Consider the following 14,759-nt stretch of genomic DNA (forward strand, 5'->3'; position numbering starts at 1 on the left):
GGACCCCGGCATCATGACCTGAGCCAAAGGCAGATACTTAACCGACTGAGCCACCCAGGGCTGCTCACCAGTAACTTTTAGCGGAAAGAAGCTACGGGACAGGGTTCTTCCCTTCTCGCTCCTTCCCTGCGCCCGGCTCTGCCCCTCACTGGGGAATGAATGCCAACAATGCGGATGCAGTCGGGAACAGTCAGGCGTCTTCTTGAAGGCTAGCTTTGCACAAACTCCCTGGCACTCACACGTTTGAATTATTCCACGTCACCTACGAAGCTAGGAGTGATCGGAGGTACAAAAGTCTACAGCCAAGAGCTGCCTTTGTTGAGTAAGATGTCGTGTGGAGTCTCCAACAACCCCATGCGAGAGGTCCTGCTGTTACCAGCCCGACCTGATGCAGAGAAAAGTTAAGTACCTTGCCTAAATCCACACGGTCAGCAAATGGCGAGCCTGGGATCCAAAACCCACATCTGGCCCCAGAGTGCTGGGGCTTCACTCTTGAGCTGTTGGCTAGTGTGGCCCTAAGGAATTTCCTTCCCTCACCTCGGAGTTCAAGTCTTCCATCAAGACAGGGACATTTCCCTACAGAGATGAGGCTCATGGAGTCTCATTGTACTGATGGATCAGAGCGGTCCCCAGAGGAGACTGTAAAGACTGTAAAGAGCCCTCTCTTGTACGAAACCATGAGCGCGAGCAGCTGATCTCTGCCCTGGTGCTCCAGATGCTGGGTCAGCCACAGCCAGCAGAAACAAGCCTGAAAGAAGCATCCAGAAGTGTCAGAGGCATATTAAGGGCTGGATCAGATGGGCTGCTTTCTGGGCCCTGATCTATACGGAGCTCAAAGCAGCACTGAGATGAGCATGGGACCAGTTAACCCAGATTTCTACACATGTCTTTTCTCATAACTGTGATGTGAAAGTTGGTCGAGCTTCTGCCAAAGAAATCAAAGCCACTTAGGAGGAATAAAATGTTTATTTGTCCCCGGCCTACTGATCTGTATTGAAGTCTTCCCACTGCTGCTTGGTGCCACATTGCTTAGATCACCACCCCTGTGACTGAGTCACATGAAGTGGGCAGTGCCCTCTAGACGTGCTGTTTACTGGTAATAAGTGATTTATCATCTCGATTTAAGACACTTTCACGTATCTCCTGTAGTGAGCTGTGTTGGTTGCGTATTGCTTTAGCTAAGGGAAGGCGACGCTGCTGTACCAAAGACATCCAATAATGATGTAGGACAAGGGTCAGTAAACTTGTTCTCTAAGGGCTCAAAGAGTAAATATTTTAGGTGTTGTGGGTCATACAGTCTGTCGCAACTACTCAACTCCGCCACTGTAGGGTGGAAGCCACCACTGCACGATATGTAAATGAATGAGCGTGGATGTGTTCCAATAAAACTTTATTGGAAAAAAATAGGCAGTGAGCCACAGTTTGCTCACCCGTACTGCACCTTAAAAATGATAGCAAATTTTTTTCTATTGCATGTAATAGTGGTGATGTGAGTGGTCTCAGTTTTTTTTTTTTTTTTTTTTTTTTTTTTTTTTTAGTGGTCTCAGTTTTAAGGGCAATTATTTAAGAACCCAGATTCCTGGAGCACCTCAGTGGTTGAGCATCTGCCTTTGGTCCAGGGCGTGATCCTGGGGTCTTGGGATCAAATCCCTCATTGGGCTCCCCACAGGGAGCCTGCTTCTTCATCTGCCTGTGTCTCTGCTTCTCTCTCTGTGTCTCTCATAAATAAATAAATAAAATCTTAAAAAAAAAAAAAAAAAAAAGAAAGAAAGAACCCAGATTCCTTCTGTTGAGTTGTTTTACCATCCCCCAGAAACTATGTCTTCCTCTGCATGGTTGATGCTGTGGGACAAAGTAAAAACATGGAGGAGGCAGGCTTACTGCCTTCAGGCTTTGGTCTAGATGCACATCAAGACCTTCTATTCCTGTTCCACTGACTAGTACTTAGTCCTGAGCCACACGTAATGGCAAAGGAGGCTGGGAAATGTATCTGGTCATGTGTCCAGGAAAAAGGGACAAGGAATGTTGGAAGATGGCCAGCAGCCTCAGTCACACCCATCGGCCTTTATTTTTCCTTTCCTTTCTGCCTCCACCCTTCCAGGTAATCCCACTCTCCTCCTTCCTCCCCAACACCCCCTCCCTCATCTGGTTTCAGGGAAGTGGACTCCACCCCTCCGGTGGAGGCTGGCCTGACTGGTCTAAGATAACCCCAAGCCTTTTGTCACAGTGATGAGGTCAAGAACTAGGCCTAAGCCAATCATTGCAGAGCATTTTTCCTGGCCATAAGGATGATTTTTTTTTTTTTAAGATTTTATTTATTTATATGAGAGAGCTAGAGAGAGCATGAGCAGGGGGGAGAGGCAGAGGGAGAGGAAGAAGCAGACTCTCTGCTGAGCAGGGGGCATGACATGGGGCCCCCTGATTAGGACCTGAGCTGAAAGCAGACACCTGACCCACTGAGCCACCCAGGAGCCCCCAGGGATGACTTAGGACTCAGAGACCGTGACCCTAATCAGAGGGTTGATTTGTTAGGGCACCTGAATAAGAAGCATCCTTTCCTTTAAAAGACAGCCTCTCTCTTCCAAGTGGTGGGAATCTTGAGGCCGCTGTCGCTATTTTTTTTTTTTTTATTTTTAATTGTGGTAAAACACAACACTAAAATAAATCTAATAAAATAAATAAATTTTAAATAAATTTGTTAAATAAGTAAAATAAAACTTAACATCTTAACCATTTTTATGCATACAGGTCAGTGACCTTAAGTACATTCACATTGTTATGCAACCATCACCACCCTTCATCTCCAGAGCTTTTTTTCATCTTCTCGGACTGAAACTCTGACCCCCATTAAATAATTGCTGCCCCCACCTCACCGCCCCAGCCCAGCCCTTGGCAACCGCCGCTCTATTTTTTTGTCTCTGAATTTTCCTAGTCCAGTTTCCTCAGGTAAGTGGAATCACGCAGTATTTGTCCTTCAGTGACTGGCTTATTTCATTTACGGTGTCTCCAGGCTTCATCCCTGCTGTAGCATGTGTTCAGATTTCCTTCTTTTATGTGGCTGAATAACATTCCACTGTTCTGTACGTTCACCGTGTTGTTTATCCATTTATCTCTTGATGGACTTGGGCTGCTTCCAGCTGCTGGCCACTTACTCACTGCAGCCGTTTTACTCCTACAAGACGAACCAGCTCGACCCTGACGCCAAGGCATGGGGGAAACCCAGTGAAAGGGATTTGGTGAAATGGAGTGGAGAGACTGGATCCAGCTGATCCTGAAGCCTGCCTACGACATCTGGATCAGCAGATCTGGGAAATGATGGATTTTGTCATCGTTGAAGTGAATTTGGGGTTTCTTATGGCCATAAGTCACCTCAGTGATGCATCTCCCAAGAAGCTGTCTGGTTTCATAACTGCAGAGGAAAACAAGAAGGAGCAGAACCACAGAAAAGTGGGAAATATTTTGCTGACACAAATGCCGGGGAAAAGTTTTAAAGCACGTTTTGAAGATGATTTTGTAACTCAATCTATGCTCGCTACTTCTCTCCTGGTGCGTGTGAGTCACCAAGGCTACGAGTGATGGAAAGACTGAAAAGAAAGACAAATTCAATTAGATTAAAATGTTTGGTTACAGCTAGTATATGTCACAAATCCCTTCTTTTGACCTTTACAGAAAGACTTTTTTTTTTTAAGTTTGTATTTCTTTATTTGCCAGAGAGAGAGAGAGAGAGAGAGAGAGCAAGCAGGGGGAGCAGCAGAGGGAGAGGGAGAAGCAGGCTCTCCACCGAGCAGGGAGCCCAACGTCAGGCTTGATCCCAGGACCCTGAGATGATGACTCCAGCTGAAGGCAGACGCTTATCCAACTGAGCCACCCAGGTACCTCTAAAGAGAGACTTTTATTGAAAAGAAAAATGAAGCTTTCTTAAACTCTGGCTAAATGAATATCATGTGGATATTTAGAGAAGGGGAACCAAGTTCTGAGCCTACCCAGGGGCTCTCACACGGGCCCATCTGCCTCAACTGTGGAGGAAGGTGGAGGGTTGGGGCCTGTAGGTCGCCTCTGAGTGGAGGCACCATTTGGAGGAAATGTCCTTAACTCGTTGGCAGCCCAGGGGTCTTTCCCAGTTAAGTGACTCTGAAAATCTAACTTCTCTGGGCCTCTGTTTCCTCGTCTATAAAATGGGTTTACTGCTTTTCCTATCTACCCCACAGGGTGGATAGTGAAACTGAGAAGCGCTATGCAGATTTAAGATTCCTGGAGGGAAAATATTAACCCATCTTGTGTACGAAGTTCAGCAGCCTTAGGGTGGGGTGGTAATCCCTCTTGCAAACAGCCGGGCCTGCCCTTTAGACTAGTTTGGAAGCCCAGCTGCCTGAATGCCTATGGAAGCAGCTGATGATTGCATGTGTCTGTCAGGGAAGAGATGGGCCCCTGTTCTCAGATTCCCCTCCCATGCTGGTGAACCCTGACCCTGGGGCTGGCCACACTCACCTACGTGGTCCAGTCGGAGCATCTGCAACTATCCCGGGGGATGCTGTCCTCATCTGGGAAACCTGGGAAAATACAATAAATAAATTTTAAATAAATTTGTTAAATAAGTAAAATAAAAGTAACCGAGGCTCAGAGGACTACACACCCAGTGTCACACAGCTCTTGAGCGACATAGAACAGATTGGAATCAAGAACCTGTCTCGGGGGATCCCTGGGTGGCGCAGCGGTTTAGCGCCTGCCTTTGGCCCAGGGCGTGATCCTGGAGACCCGGGATCGAATCCCACGTCAGGCTCCCAGTGCACGGAGCCTACTTCTTCCTCTGCCTGTGTCTCTGCCTGTCTCTCTCACTGTGTGCCTATCATAAATAAATAAATAAATAAAGAACCTTGGAGCTTTCCCTGCTATTCCTTTATTCCGCACTGCCTTTGTCTCCAAACCCCAGACCCCTTCTCCTGCCATGTCCCTAGGTCTTGGGGGGTTCCCTCCTTCTGCCTGCCAGTCTGTGGGCCTGGGCATTTTGGGGTGGGGGGAATGGAGACCTCCAGGAGGAGAGCAGATTCCCATGAGTGGAGAGACAGGGGTTCCAGGGACATGTGTCATCTCATGAGGCCCTGGCTCTGTGCTTGGTGCTCCGCTCTCTTGCCTGCCTTTTGAGCTGCCTGTAGGAATAGACGCAGACACTAAAGAGGTTGGATTGTGATGGCTTTTCAGTAAAATAATTCTCCATTTATTGGTTCCAAAGAAAGAGGACTCCCCTGGAAGGTAAGAATGTGTATGTGGGTGGGAAGGGAGAGCCAGAGGTGCAAGCTGCCTACTTTCTTGGGGTGCGGGGACTTAATGGAGCCCTGGGTCTAAGGGCAGGGATGCTACCTCGATCACCTTGGTGTCCAAAGCTTGTCAGATATCTGGCGCACAGCACATGCTCAGGACGTGTTTGTTACAGGGGTGAACAAATGATGGTGTTGTGAATGACCGCCCCATCCTGCCTCTCCTCCTGTGCCCTCCACAAGGCACCTGCCAGCTTATACCCGCCCCTCCTCAGACACCCCCCATCTCCCTCTAATGTCCTCCCACTGCCCACCTGACCTGCCTGAGTGCATCGCCCCTTCCGGCCCCACCTGTGTGTCATTTCCTCTCCCTGGTGGCCCATCCCATGAAAAATGTCGCTTAGCTGCCTATATCCAGATAACTCTCCTTTCTGGCCTCAGCTCTGCTGTCCCCTACCCAGCCACTTGACTAGGTGGGGCAATTTGGCTCCACCTTTGTCCTCCTTGCAAAAAATAGTAACTCTCTTGAATTCATGTCCTTCATTCAAGGTGGCCCCTGGAGAGAGACTTTGGTGGTCAGCTGTCCAGAAGAGCAGGAATGAAAGGCACTGCCTGTGCAGTGACCCCTGGGCCTTGCCCAAGCAGAGGTGCCATGTGTCCGCTCTGGTGGTCTGCAAGAGGGAGCTAGCGGTCAGGCACTCCGATCTCTTGGGTGGGAGATCCGAGTGAGAGGGTGCCAAAGAGCTGCTTGGAAGGTAGGGCTCTGTGAGCCTCTGTGACAACTCTAGCTCCTGCCCTTCTGACTGGCCACTCCCCTGGCTTTCTGTAAAGTTCTCTGAAAGTGCCAGAGATGCCTCCTATTTGTCCCCAACCAGTCCCCTCTGCACAGTTGGCCACAGCCCCCTTCCCACTGCTACCCCCTCCAGGGCTTTCCCCTGAGCTGCTCCTGTCACCTTCTGATGGTCCCAGCCCCTCCCGCGTCCATCCTTTCCAGGTTTGGATCCCGTCCAGCAGACCTTGAGCTCTCCCTGGGTCTCCCTCCCACCTTCATTCCTAAAGTACTTCACCTCTTTCACATGCGTTTCCTCACTGAGGCTTCACCAAATCCTCAAAACCACCTGGTGATATTGTTAGTGTCTTACATAAGAAGCAGGAACCCGCTCAGACCAGCTCCTGTAGGAGGAAGAGGTTGTTGGAAAGATTCATCTCAGAGTCCCAGACAAAAATGCAGCACAACTGGATGACTTGTGAACATTCTAGAGGGGACTGTGAGCACGGCCGCAGGGGCTGATCTTTGCTATGGGGTCGGGGGCCCCACCTCGCCTCCTTGCTGCCCTGTGTGTGCCTATGAATTTGCTTCCTTGTGCAGCGGTGGTTGCACTCCGGACCCAGGGGAGCGAGTTCTCAGGCTGCTCTCCATTATCAATCTTTCAAGATTTTGAAGTCAGAGTGTAATAGAATAAATTCTCCCCCACAGATGTCCACACCCCACCCAGTGATTCCACTCCTAGGCGTGGATCCAAGAGAAGGGAAAACAGATGTCCATGCAGAAACTTGCAAACAAATGTTTATAGCAGCCTTACCCATAAGAGCCACAGATGGGAACAACCCAAAAGCCCATCAGTGACTGAATGGATAAACAAAATGTGGTCTCTCCATACAATGGAATAGTACTCAGCGAATTAAAAGGAATGAAGTACTGACACCAGCTACAGCCTGGATGAACCTTGAAACCATTATGGTCAGTGATATTAGACACAAAAGACCATGTACTGCATGAATATCATTGATATGAAATGTCTAGAGTAGGAAAATTCTAGAGAGACAGAAAGTAGATCAACAGTTGCTTGGGGCAGGGGGCAGGCATGAGGGAATTTAGAGGAGTAAGAGCCAAAGGGTATGAAGTTTCTCCTTTAAAAAAAAAAAGATTTTATTCATTTGAGAGAGAGAGGAAGCATGGAGGAGAAGAGCAGAGGGAGAAGGAGACTCCCTCCTGAGCTGAGAGCCCAATGTGGGGCTCGATCCCAGGACCTGGAGATCAAGACCTGAGTCCAAGGCAGAGGCTTAATCATCTGAGCTACCCAGGCACCCCTGAAGTTTCTTCTTGAGGTGATGGAATGTCCCAGAATTCACCGTGGGAATGGTTGTACGACTGGGTGAATATACTAAAAACCATTGAACCTTTTAAACAGGTGAACTGGGATCCCTGGGTGGCGCAGCGGTTTGGCGCCTGCCTTTCGCCCAGGGCACGATCCTGGAGACCCGGGATCGAATCCCACGTTGGGCTCCCGGGGCATGGAGCCTGCTTCTCCCTCTGCCTATGTCTCTGCCTCTTTCTCTCTCTATGTGACTATCATAAATAAATAAAAATTAAAAAAAATAAAATAAAATAAACAGGTGAACTGTATGCTCTGAATTGTGTCTAAATTTGTCAAACAAACAGAAAGGATGTGTGCAAGAAGGATGGTAGACGAGTCTGGGTTACCCAGGTGGGTTTAACGTAATGGCAAGCGTCCTTATAGGAGAGAGACGGGAGAGAGTGAGAGACAGCGACAGAGGGGGAGAAAAACAGAGAGAGAAGAGATTTGAAGATACTACGGCTTTGAACTTGGGAAAAGGGCCGTGAGCCCAGGAACGGAGGCAGCCTCTCTGAAGCTGGAAAAGATAAGGAAACAGATTCTCCCCTAGAGCCTCCAGAAGGAGGTAGCCCTGCTGACTCCTTGATTTTAGCGCAGTGAAAACCATTTCAGACTTCTGATCTTCAGAACTGCAAGATAATAATGTGTTATTTTAAGCTGCCAAGTTCGTGGCAAATTGTCGCAGTCGGAAATGAAAGTAAAACAGAAAGTTACAGAGACAAGGTCAAGTGCTGGTGGGTTTTGGAGCTAGGACATCAAGTTGGGCCAGTAAATGTAGAGAAAGCAACATTGCCTACTCCAGGAAGCCTTCCTGACCTCCCCCTCCCACCTTAAACTATTGCAGAGGTCTCCTCTGGGACCCTACATCACCAGAGCCACCACTATTACTGCCTGGCAGCCCTTGATTACCTGTCAGTTTCCCTGAGTCCCATGGAGACCTCCCCAGAAGGCAGGATCTTTAAGATGCATTGTTGCATCTCCAGTGTCTGCCACATTGTAAGTGTTCAAGTGTTTTGTTTTGTTTTTTTTTTTTTTGTAAGATTTTATTTATTTATTCATGAGAGACACACAGAGAGAGGCAGAGACATAGGCAGAGGGAGAAGCAGGCTCCATGCAGGGAGCCCGACGTGGGACTCGATCCCGGGGCTCCAGGATCACGCCCTGGGCCAAAGGCAGGCGCTAAACCACTGAGCCACCCAGGGATCCCCAGTGTTCAAGTGTTTGATGACCAAATGACTAAGGCCCCGGAAGCTTAGAGATTCTGAAGAATAACAATAATACCCGGTGTTCATCGCGTGCTTGCTGTGCCAAGTGCTTTCTGTTCATCTACTTACTTAATCCTCAAATCAATCCAATGAGCCAAGCGCCACTACGATCTCCATTACACAGAAGAGAGAAAAGACGTTCAGGGAAGGTAAGTATCAGGCCCAGCCTGCCACAGGTCTGCCCAGCGCCGGGTCTATGCTCTAGACTTGTGCTATGCTCCACGTGGTTACTCGTATTTAAATTCATTGCAATTAAGTAAAATGTAAAATTGCGTTCCTTGGTCACACTTGGTTAACATTTCAAGCTCCCAACAGACACCCATGGCCAGTGGTTTCCATACTAAGCAGCACACATGTAGAACATGTCATGATCACAGAAAGTTCTATGGCACAGCATTGCTCTAAACTGCCAAGCTGCAGCCTGTCACTCTATCAAATAAAATATGGCATTTCAAATCCTTGATTGCCTCGAAAGAAATGAAAGCAGACTTGACGCTTCATCTTTCCAAGACAGGAGTATGGAAAAGCTTGTGTCTCCTGGGTCTCGTGAGAGGTGGGGCGTCTTACTGGAATGTGCAGGGTAGATACAGGGTAACTCTCCCCCTTACCTGAATAGATCTGATAAACACGGCGACGCCCACGGGGAGGGTTGTGTGGCTGGATTACAGCGAGGCCTCTTCCAGCTGACAGCTCTGTCCTTTAGAGGCCCTGCGAGGGTGGCCCTGGGCCTCATTCTTCTCTCCTCTGATAAAGCAGGCCTCAAACATACCATGTGTCTGCACAGATCCCATATCCTTGTGTTGTAGCCAGCCTACTAGAAGCTTCCAGAAGCACAGCATAAAGGAATACCACCACCACCACCACCACCACCACCACCAACAACAACAACAATAATAATAAAAACATTTTAGGGAGTGCCTCCCGTATACCAGGCACTGCTAAGAGCTGGCTTGTAGGCATCATCTTAGTTAATCCTTGCAGGTAGATATTTATCCTCAATTCACAGATGACAGCTGAGACCTGGCAAAGCCAAGGTCACACACAGGAAGTGACAGAGCTGAAACATGAACTCTAAAATGTCTGAGAAGAGAAGACGTCTTGTGTGACGTCTACACAGTCTGGGAAGTGTGTCCCCTAGATAGTTTCCCCTGGAAACTTCGCAAGAGGGAAGTGAGGGGAAGAGCCAGGGCTTAGCAAGCGTGCTGCCAGCCCTGAGTGTTCTCCAGCCAGACGCAGGCCTGTGGCCTTGGCTGCTTTCCCCCTGCGGACGGAGCTGAGCTGTTGGGGGCTGAGTGAGCCGCCAGCAGAGATCGGCCCACTTGCCCAGCAGCAGACATGGGGGTGCTCCTAGGATCCGGGCCCCAGATGGCCGTCCACCCTCACTGTCTTCTCCAGAGGCCAGGACACACGAGTCCACCTGCGGGGGAGGGATAGAGAGGTTTCAGGGGACACCCCCCACCCCTCACTGACCCACTCTGACCAGAGGCTCTGCAGCAGGAGGGGAAAATCTCAGGATAGCAACATGGCCTGTGGTTTCTTGGGGGAAACCACAGAAGATTCAGCTTGGGATGGCAAAACCCACAATCCCCACCACCCCGGGTGTGGCCCAGGAGCACCTTGGCTGCCAGTACCTGGATCGGCACAAGACTCCACTGGCGGCATCTTCTTGTGGCCAGCAGCTGTCTGTCTGTCCGTAGCTCCTGGAAGGGCTGGCGGTGCTGCTGGCCCTGGGGAGGGGACCATTAGGGCGAGGGCGAGGGGGGGATACCGGGAAAGAAAGTTTCTCCTTGTGCCCGCAGCATACTCCCAGCATGATGCAGAGACATGGTTTCTTGGCCCGAAGAAGGTCCCAATCTGACCCAAGAGGCATGCCCCTTCCCTCAGGCCTCCCGATCTTTAGAAAGATCCTGAGCTCAAGCTCTGCTCCCATGAGGGAGACAGGGTACCTCCAGATGGAAGCAGAATTGAGAGGGAATCCAGGGGTCCTTTCTCAGACCTCACCTCCTTTGCAATTTCTGCCAGTGGGTCTCACCTCCCAAAGCAAACGTCTGGGCAGAGCGAGGCCCAGTCCCGAGGCCGGTAACGAGCCCTGGGTGCTTCGGCCTGTTGGAAGGCAAGGAAGGTGCAGCTATTTTCTGCATGACCTCGATTTCACTCGAATTGATCACCGTAATCTAACTTTACAACATGTCAACACTCTCCTCCCCAAGACTCCTTACCCTCTGGCTGGGAACCCCGAATCCACTCTTCCGCAAGCAAACGCTGATGTACTTTCCGTCTTGGTCTGGATATTTCATATAAGTGGCCTCACACAGGGGCCCCTGGGGGGCTCAGTGGTTGAGCGTCTGCCTTTGGCCCAGGGAGTGATCATGGCCCACATCAGGCTCCCTGCAGGAGGCCTGCTTCTCCCTCTGCCTGTGTCTCTGCCTCTCTCTCTTTAATATAAAATCTTAAAAAAAAAAAAAATAAGTGGACTCACACAATATGTAACCTTCTTCCGTGTCTTGGCTTCTTTCACTTGGCACAATGCTTTCAAGGTTCATCCAGGTGCTAGCACGGGTCAGTACTTCATGCCTTTTTCTGGCTGAATAATAGTCCACTGTATACATCACATTTTGTTTATCCACTCCTCTGTGGGTGCGCATTGGGGCTGATTCCACCTTTGAGCTATTATGAATGATGCTGCCATGGACATTTGTGTGCAAGTTTTTATTTAGACCTTTGTTTTCACTTCCCTCAGGAAGGAGTTCTGCTCTAAAGGGGGAAAGATTATGGTGGTAGCAGGTTGGAGAAGTGGGACCAAGAAGGGTTTAAACCAAAGAAAAATCTATTTTTAAAGATTTTATTTATTTATTCATGAGAGACATAGGAGGCAGAGACATAGGTGGAGAGAGAAGCAGGCTCCCTGAGGGGAGCCCAATGTGGGACTCGATCCAGGGACCATGACCTGAGCCAAAGGTACATGCTCAACCACTGAGCCACCCAGGTGCCCTCCCCCCCAGATTTTAAGATAGGAGGGAGTGAATCCTGCAGAGAGGGGGAAATACTGCTAGAGAGGAAGGGTGGAGCCTGTCTGGAACCCCATCCTCAGAAGGCGAGAGAGGTGGGCCCTGGTGCGTTGGCTACGAAGACAAGTGCCAGCACTTCTCAGAGATGGAAGGGGAGGCAGGGTCTCTGGGAAGCGAGGAGGTGGGAGCTTCGGGAAGGCCTCTTTTACTCCCAGGCCTTTCTTGGTTATCAAGTGTGACAACCAGGGACACTGTTTCTCCTCCTCCTTTCCCTGCCTCTCCTCTCGTTCTCTTTCTGCTCCAGTTGGCCTAACCACGGCCAAAGTTCCTTTCCTGCTCGTAGACCCTTCTATCTCTCGGCCCCAGGATTTTCTCCATTCCCCTGGCTCTCTCCGACACAAAGACTCACTCCTCTTTCTCCCTCCAGGGCTGATCACCCCCCAAAGTGCCAGCCCCCATCATCAACCTCCCCCAGTTCTCCATCAGGCCTCATGAAGTCCCCCGAACCCCAATTAAAACTAACTCCTGCTTCTCTATAGCTACTCTGCCAGGCGTTGCTCACCCCCTTGTTCGTGGATTCACTCATTCAGCAAACATTCATGGAGGCCTCTGCAGGTGGGTGCCAGGCACCGAGCTAAGTGCTCCATACTAGCTTGGAGTCAGTCCCACACCAAACCCTTGGATCAGTGTTTCCCCCTTCTCTCTTGGGCCCTCACCTCTTCCCCCCCGCCGCCCCCCCCCACCCCCAACCCCCCCCCCTCCCCGCCCCGGGGAGATCACCTGTGCATGTCTTCCTGGTCAGAGGCATAGGCTATGGAGAGAGACAGTCAGGGTTCAATTCCTGGCTCTGCCAACCTATGTATCTTTGAGCAAGTTCTTAACTTCTCTGAGTCCTTGTTTCTTCGTGTCTAAAACGAAGATGATAATCTCGATTTCATAAGATCATTTTGAGGGTTAAATGTGAGAATGCGTTAAAGGGCTTGGCACAGTGCCCAGCATAGAGTGAGCATTCAACACACATCAGCTGCTGTCATGACCATTGTCCCAATTATCATCATGTAACTCCTCTGATCAGCAACATTCAGTGACCCCTCCCTCTTTTACAGTAAGGGAGCTCTGGTTCTCTGGCCTGCACTTGGAGGCTCATGACTTAGCCATGCAGACCCAGAGGCTCCTCAGCCCCCACCTGAGCTCTCTTCTGAGGTCAGCAGTGTTTTCTGTTCTTTCCAAACCTACCATCCTCCTCCTCACTCCCTTGACTTTGCTTGACTTTGCTTGGGGTCTGGGTTGTTGGCTCCTGGTGAAAATTCCAGGCTCTTCTTTCTCTTTCGTCCCTATCCCACCCCCTCCATGACACCCCCCACCCATCCACCCACCCACATGAGTGGGTATTGACTGCTGGCCTGGTCGGGGAGGCTCTCCCAGCCTCATGGTGGGTGAGTGCTTAGATGGGACTTTTGTGTTCCTTTGCGTTTTCACAAGGCCAGATGACAGCAGAAATGGGGATGAGTGGTTTGATCAGCTCTGCGTGTTGCTCAAATAGGTCTTAGGGCAACTAGGGACTTAGTTAATAATGTAATAAAAGACATGTATATGGGGGCCCCTGGGTGGCTCAGGGGTTGAGCGTCTGCCTTCGGCTCTGGTCATGATCCCAAGGTCCTAGGATCGAGTCCCCTGCAGGGAGCCTGCTTCTCCCTCTGCCTGTGTCTCTGCCTCTCTCTCTGGGTCTCTCATGAATAAATAAATAAAATTTTACAAAAAAAAAAAAAAGACATGTATATGTATGCAAGTTTTATGGCTGTGTCTCCTGCCAGCATTGCTGGAGGAAGAAGGAAACAAACATGCTTCCTTGTATGTTTGGATGTTTCCAGGAACATTTTTTCACTTCATTTCTATAATAACCCTGTACAGTTGCTATTGTTCTCACTTTGCAGTGGAGAAACCGAGGCCCAGAAAGGTTAGGTGACTTTCCTAAGGATACACGGCAAACAACTCGTTACATCATTAATTCAAACCCGGGCCTTTGGACACCAAGCACATTTGTGTTATATCACAGGGGACTCTGGAAGTGGGGGTAGGCATGGGGGTGGGCATGGGCATGTTCCACGTGATCTGAGGTTTCCTGAAGCCTGCTGACTGATCTTGAGCAAGCTTATGAAAGGCAAATGACACCAGAAGCCTGTGCAGAAAACTCTACTCACTTCTTTCCTGATATTCCTGCAGGTGAGTTGGAAATACAGAATTCTTTTTTTTTTTTCTGGTGCAACTTTTTTTTTTTGGTGGTGGTGCAAAATGGTGGTTTTATTAAAGCACAAGGATAGGGCTCATGGGGAGGAAGACCTGCTCAGAACTACAGAATTCTTAAAACTCTGTTACTTGTCGTGGCTGCCCCTAAGTGCCCAGGACAGAGCCCTTCCCAGCCATTCATCCCGTGCTGAGACCTTTGCTTGCTTCATACCTCCCGGTGCCCCAGCTTCGAGGCTTTGGGAGAGCGAGGAAAAGGATGGGCCTCACTCCCTGAGATGAGAATCCTGAAAGGCCATCTATTTTTTTTTTTTTTTAAGATTTTATTTATTCATGAGAGACACAGAGAGGCATAGACACAGGCAGAGGGAGAAGCAGGCCCCATGCAGGGAGCCCGATGGGGGACTTGATCCTGGGTCTCCAGGACCACGACCTGGGCTGAAGGCAGATGCCCAACCGCTGAGCCACCCCAGGGGTCCCTTCCCTGGCTGGGGCCAGGCCATATCCCAAACCACCATGTGGATGTGTAGCCAGGGGAGCTGCGATTAAGGCCAGCACCCTCCAGCCTCGTTCTGGCCAGGGCCACACTCTGCAGGCCTGCTGAGCTCACCCCCAAGCTGGCTTCCGGGCCCTCCTCGCGGCCGGCCGCCTCCCTGGCAGGCCTGTGGCAAGGACCCAGCGCCAGGGGGTACAGTGGGGGCTCGTGGATCGCCCCTTGCTGAGGCAAACTCCTGGGGAGGAGGCTCAGGGAGCTTCCCACCCCCCACGGACCCGCGTGGGCAGAGGGGAGGCGGCCAGAAGGGCTATGGCAGCTGTGACCCTGAGGTGGCCTGGAGCAGCTCCACTGAG

At 50.2% G+C, this 14,759-nt stretch overlaps 1 long non-coding RNA gene across 1 annotated transcript; it reads right to left on the reverse strand.

The window, feature by feature from the left end:
- Positions 1-2,684: 2,684 nt before the first annotated feature.
- LOC140635883 (uncharacterized) lies at positions 2,685-10,879 on the reverse strand. Its single transcript, XR_012033218.1, has 5 exons — positions 10,290-10,879; positions 9,267-10,075; positions 6,323-6,428; positions 4,489-4,550; positions 2,685-3,584 (listed from the first exon to the last, which is right to left on the reverse strand). It is a non-coding gene; the product is annotated as an uncharacterized lncRNA (long non-coding RNA).
- Between the last annotated feature and the right edge of the window lie 3,880 nt (positions 10,880-14,759).

The sequence above is a fragment of the Canis lupus genome, chromosome 6 (genome assembly GCF_048164855.1).
Source record: "Canis lupus baileyi chromosome 6, mCanLup2.hap1, whole genome shotgun sequence".
NCBI classification, from domain to species: Eukaryota; Metazoa; Chordata; class Mammalia; order Carnivora; family Canidae; genus Canis; species Canis lupus.